Source organism: Schistosoma mansoni, chromosome 1 (assembly GCF_000237925.1).
Source record: "Schistosoma mansoni strain Puerto Rico chromosome 1, complete genome".
Classification (NCBI taxonomy): Eukaryota; Metazoa; Platyhelminthes; class Trematoda; order Strigeidida; family Schistosomatidae; genus Schistosoma; species Schistosoma mansoni.
The window spans coordinates 38,109,271-38,116,198 of record NC_031495.1 but is presented as its reverse complement, the minus strand read 5'-3'; positions in this window follow the sequence as shown (position 1 = coordinate 38,116,198).

Here is a 6,928-nt window from a genome sequence, read left to right as displayed (position 1 = left end):
CCAATTTCATGATAGCCTTAATTGTTTACCAGCAAACAAATTTTGTCAACAGATACATATTTCAAGCTTAAAACAAAAGTTGAATTCTCTATTTGGCATACTACTAACAAAAATATTACTAGTAGGTCAGTTTAAAAATAATCAAAATTATAAACAAGTATGCAGGAATAACAACTTAAATGTACATTGATAAACTAAGGAAGTTTTACATTCTTTATTAACAATAATTCAATGTAAATGTCCACCAACCCGGTTAAAGCACTGGACATACGCTTTTCGTCCTCTCAATTTCGTAAACAACACCGCCGCCATGAGAAAGCAGTGAGTAGGACCTCCTTGGCAGAGGCAATATACGCGTGGCCATATGAGAGCATTTTAAGAGGGAGAGTGGATTCTCCCCACTTTCGTCCGTACCAGGGTATTTGGGGGCCTTCATACAAACTACATTCACACGTCATAATATTTCAAATTTGCAACAACAGGTACTGGGTTCGAATCTTGCGAGGCGGGATCGTGGATGCGCACTGCTGAGGAGTCCAACAATGGGACGAAACGGCCGTCCAGTGCTTCCAGGTTTTTGATGGTGGTCTAGCTTCAATTGACTCACGATCTTAACCATAGAATTAAAAATATTTCCGTTACTATCAAAATAAATGAGGGTAAATTGAGTTCATTATATTGTCTAAAGCAAGATAATTAATAACTTTTCTCTGATCTAAGCGAGAACACCAACGAAAACCAGGAAGCACTGGATAGTTGTTTCATCCTTGTATGCACGTCAATGATCGCACAGCAACGCTTACTCTCTAAAACACTGAGTTGATACCTAATGGTGCGCAAGTCTAACTTTAATCCATCCAAGATATTGCCTGCAGTGGATAATTGTACAACTTTTACATGATTGAACACCATAAGATGCTAAATGTGGTCTACAGGCTAAGCAATCACAATCCAGATGGAAGGTCCTGAGTCAAGTTCCCGACAGGGTCGTATATGAGCTCTGCCACTGTAGAATCCCACACTACGACGAAATAGACTCACATTGCTTACTAGTTGCTGATCGTGGTCCTGATAAGATCGGTTTGTGATTTCAACTATGAAATCTTAAGTAGTCTAATAGAACGAGATAATCATCAGAGAATCAAATGTGTATCAAAATGAGGACAAAATTTCAAGAAAACTGGTCAGTACAATATACAGCTAATTCATTGGTGACAGGATTTTTTAATATGCGATCACTCTGGAAGGATATCTAAACTTTCATCTACATTGATTACTAATTAAAATATAAGAGATTATATGTGGATTTTTCATAGCTGAAATCATGAGTCAATTGAAGCTAGACCACCAAGGAAAACCTAGAAGCACTGGACGACCGTTTCGTCCTACTATAGGACTCCTCAGCAGTGTGCATCCACGATCCCACACTCGCGAGATTCGAACCCAGGACCTACCAGTCTCGCGCCAGTGCACTTAACCACTAGACCACTGAGCCTACCGGCATCCAACGGTATTAATGTCTAACTTCAACCAATCTACGAAGTTTGAGCAACCGTTCACCAATTGTCTTCGGTGAATTCTTATCTCACAAGAGACGTGATTGAACTCCACTGGTCGCTACTTCCCACTAGAACTCCAGGACATGTATCTTGAATTCAGTCACCAGTGAGCATATGATTACAATCAGAAGGGTTTTTTTGGAGATTTCGGTATTTTTCATAGTTGAAATCAAACGCAGCATTCTTAGGTTTTACACAAAGTACGATACTGTCGGGTGGCTCAGTCCAAAGCTCTACTCTGAAATTCCGAAAATTTGTGATGGCGTAGCGATCACCTAATGAATTTTATGTTCAGTTAACTGGTATATTATTTCAATTTCTGACTTGATTCTTCACACCATTTCTTATCGTAAATTTTACTAATTTAGTTAAAGTTGAAAATAGCTGTCACTACAGATTAGCATTATTTGGATTAACGTTGAAAAGCAGGCTACCATTTTGTCCTAATTTGTATTTCACAACGCGACAACATATAGGAACGCCATGTCTTATGCTAAGTGTTATACCATTAAATCCCTCAGACAGGATGAGATCCATTACTTATCTAATAATTAGATTTACCACGACAATTTCTCTTGTGATGAGTGTTAACTAAAGTAGCTTTAGTGAATTCGATGGATTATTTGATCAAGGTCTATACATTCGGATCGCAGATCTTTTTCAAATGACCTAATACAAGAATCGAAGATTTAAACTGATATAACTGAGAACTTATCATAAGTGGAAAAATTTTATTTACTCAATTAAAATACCATGTTCTCCTAAACATCCAACGTTACCGTATTGTTGAGAAAATAGACGGCAAGAGACACTACTATTTTAGCTATAATAGTACTATATTTGTAATATCCTGCAAGGAGTAGAAAACCTAACTCCCAACATTTCACGACTTTGAATGATAATTGAATTTTTAGGAAATCATTACCCATTTTTTGAAGTAAAATTAGGAGAAATATAAGGAACAAATGTTAGTTCCTTGCCTACATTCGGAACCGTAATAAAACCTAAGGTTGAAATGAATCATCAAACAAATGATCAGTGAAGAATAATTCATAGTGGATACGTAATTCTTAAGTATCCAAAGATAAATGAAAGGAAAATTTAAATGGACCAACCTATCGCCAGTTAAGTCAACCACACAGTATAAGGATTTTGTAGAGATCAATGAGTTTTGTAGATTACATCATGGACTGGTTTTAGTTAGACAACCAGTGAAATTTAGGAAACATAGTAAAAAAAAACTGTTTCATCCAAGTATCGAACTCATCAATGATAGTGGCGCATCCATGATCCCGAAGCACAGGTGCGATCTCACAACTTTCAGGTGTTTCAGAGGAAGCTTGATCTCCAGACCACTGGGCCAGCATCCAATGGTTTACATATCTAATTTCAAACAAATTAAAGGAAATCAACAAGCATACTACAACATGAAATCCAGGTTTGTTTCATCGGTGAACACAGTAACAACTGAAGGTAGATATACTGAAAATTACTAGTAAAGACGTTTAGAATCAAATATCTACTCAGTAAAGTTATTTACCGGACAAATTGAAGTAATGAACATTGAGATTACTGAAAAGGTACATAAGATTTTAAGTAAAAATATTAAATTCAGTGATCAGACTATAAATCTTTGGCGACTGAAGTAGTTATAACATGCCTCATAATCTCGACCATCGATAACACAAACCCACTGTGTTGGCTAACATAGACTGTAAACTAAAAAGATGAATAGAGATGGCTAGATAGAAAACATTTAAAATTTATGATTAACTACCGATTAGAGGTTATTAAACAAGATATACGACCATACTGAATGTACTAGCGGCAAGTGTAAATAAAAAAGAACTGTTTGCAACAAGAAAATACACCTAACAAGGAAAATAACTTCGAAGTGGCAGAGATTTTATTTATTTGAACACATAAATATTGGTACAAAGGGGCATCAGATATATATGCTCTACACAAATCTTATTTGATTTGTGTGAGGGATGTGATACTACCCGGGTGCCCAAACCGAAGCAGGTGGTTTTCTTGGTGGGGGGAGGGCCACACTTGGAGCCTTTGACCTAAAGATCTGATCCACAAAGCAGTGGAACATCTTAAGGAGATGGCATAGATGTCCTAACATCAGAAATATATATCATCTTCAATAATCTACTTTGAATACATTCGGCTATATTATCTTTCGTCGCATTCTAAACATGATTATATCATTGTGCCATTCGATTGAAAAGTGGATAACTCACATGATTGAACCAGTCTAAAGAGCGATTTGTCAGTATCCTCTGTATAATGCGTTTGAACTTGTTAGTCTTGTAAGTGATATGAGCGTTTCAATCAAGACGATAATTCATGCTGAAAACGCATTTTTAGTATAGTAACTAACTAAACGAATATACCATATTTATATTGGTGAACGGTTAACTTAGATATGAATACCGAGAATAAATTTCGCTCGACAATTTGTCCATTACTTAATCATTAAGTTTTATCACAATAACAAAATGAAAAGCTGTGACCAATTCAACCGTATCAGGTGAGAAAAGTACCTAATGAAAACAATAGATGGCTGTGCAACATTGTGGATTGATTGAATTTAGATAAATACACTATTGGATATCGATCAACTCAGTGGTTTAAAGGTTAAGCGTTCACGCGCGAGACCGAAATTTTTGGGTTCGATTCCCGGTGGTGGAGACATGGGTGTATACTGCCAGGAATGATTTCCAGATCCGAAAAGAATGGCTGTCAAGCAATTCCAGATTTCTAATGGTTATGTCTAACCTATGTAAGTTCGTGATCTCAACAATATTCAATGTTTTTCACAACTTCCATATTGAAAAAAAAGACAAACGCTGAGCATAAATAGAGTGATAAGGATTCAATTTTTATATTCAACTATCCTTGTAAATATACTCGAAAAAAACCTGATACGGAGAATCATGAGGCCGACACCAGCAATACAAAATATTTACATGAAGTACTTATGTATAGATTGCGTGTAAATAAACAGTTCCATATAAACATGCTAGTAGGATGACTGATAATTGAATCTTTTAAACCTAACAACAATAATTCAATGATGAGATAATAGAAATACAATCAGTCAGTCAGTCAGTTACAACGTAGAACTTCGTACGTACGTACATCAGTTCGAGTTGCCATACCACATTAGCACAGAGATGAAGTTGTCGATTCAAATCCCATATATTGAAAAAAAAACGGCGATTCATAAAAACCATAATGGGAGTACTAAGAGACTGAATAGAGAGATACCGGATAGAAAGTGTTGAAATGAGGTGTAAACACTTGATACTATTGCGTTTACTACAGATAAGACAGTAAATCGAAAATGTGACAATTTCTATATTCAGGGGTAAAAATATGGAATGCTTTTGGTGAACAAGTAAAGCTTATCATAAGTCAATTTCGTACAGTATCAATACATTCCCTACTTAGAGTATGATTTTTTAAAAAAAGGAATGTAACTATTTATAAAATAGAAAACTAGGAAAGAACTATCTACAAATAGAAGAGATTCATATTACACACAAAGCGGTCAGATAGACTATTTACTGGATACATTTCCATCACTTGCGAATAGTGGTAGCATTGTAACTTTACAGTATTATCAACTCAGTCACTAAATATAAGAGATTAGAGTATTTGAATTTAAGTCACATTCTAAATGTAATAGTACTACACAATCAGGTTGCTGAAATACAAGTTTATAAGGTGAGGTTCAAACCTTCGTATTAATGTTTGAAAGTTAAACACTGAGTTATAAGACATAGTCCACTATACCAATTATTATTAACCTCAAGCTAGATGTTCGTTAATGAGTATAAAAAGAACATTGAATATACAAAATCACTAATTTCCCTTTCTAGTAATCCTCATTTTTGGCGACCATATCACGTTGAAAGCACCGGTTCTCGTCCGATCACCGTAGTTAAGCAACGTTGGGCTTGGTCAGTAAGTAATCCTTATTTCGGTGTTATAATTGCACACATAAAATTAAATTGTACAGAAAATATGTTTGCATTCATGCATTATTGTTTTGAATCTTTCCTTAACCGGAAACAGACGTTAATATATTCAAGTATATGTTCTCTATTTAATTGAATGTACCCTGTTAACCAGTTGATTTAACCTGCTATCAAGAAAACCTTTTTAATGTGTAATTGGGTTGAAATGAAAAATGTAGCCATGTGTATAGAGATTAACATGTAAACTTGTATAAAGACAGGGTATACCTACTCACATGTACACACTACAAAATAGATTTATATACATCATGCGTTTGTATTCCAAGTAGAAATGATGTAATTCATTGCTGTAATAAAAAAAATTAATGCGCCATTGTATGTTTCAGCTGTACATTCAACTCATTATAGATACCATGATGAAATGTCCCGTTTATTTTGTTCAGTTTTTTTTTATTACGATTTCTGATTATTATAAAATAAAGCTAAGTTAATAAGTTAGTACCTCGAAGACAATAAATGGAGGTTAGAAACAAGGGATTAGTAAAATTACACAAACATAGAAAGAAAAAAAAGAAAACACTTTTGTAACTTATCAGAATGGATATTGAATATCCGTATGTGATATAAATGTATATGTAGATGTGTGTGTACGACAGCGAGAGAGAAAGAAGAGAACAAAATAGAACATGAACATATGGAACACAAGATCCAAATAGAAGAACAGTACGAAAGACAACAACAACAATAAACCATCACTAAGATACATGAAAAGGAGAAGGGGAAGAAGAAGAGTGTAGATAGTTTGATAACAGAAAGTGAGACTTCATTTCCTTATGTCACATTACTAGTATTAACAAAAAAAACAGATATGATACATTGGTGAATATATGTATGTAGGCTTATGAGGGCTATGGAGATACCTTATTAAAGGAGATTACAGAAAATAGTAGTAATAATGACCATAATTGACAATAGCATGTGGTGGTAAACACGTACGTACGTACGCACGCACGCACACATACATACACACACACGACTGATCCTAAAACTACAAATTGGTCAATAGTAAGTATTACTAAGTGAGAATACAAACACACTTGAGCACAAATCCGATCGAGTTTAGTTGTTGTTGTTGTTGTTGTTTATTTTCAAAGTGTTCATCGCCGACAGTTTGCATTTATACACTGGGGATGATATACAAACATTATAATTTATAGATCATTATTATTATTATTACCATTAGATACACTGGTTTATACATAGAAATAATTTAGATAAGAGGCTAATTGAATAAGTCAATATTGTTTATGAATAAAATCCTCATAGGACAAATAATATAAATACATATCTATATATATATATGTATATGTATAGATA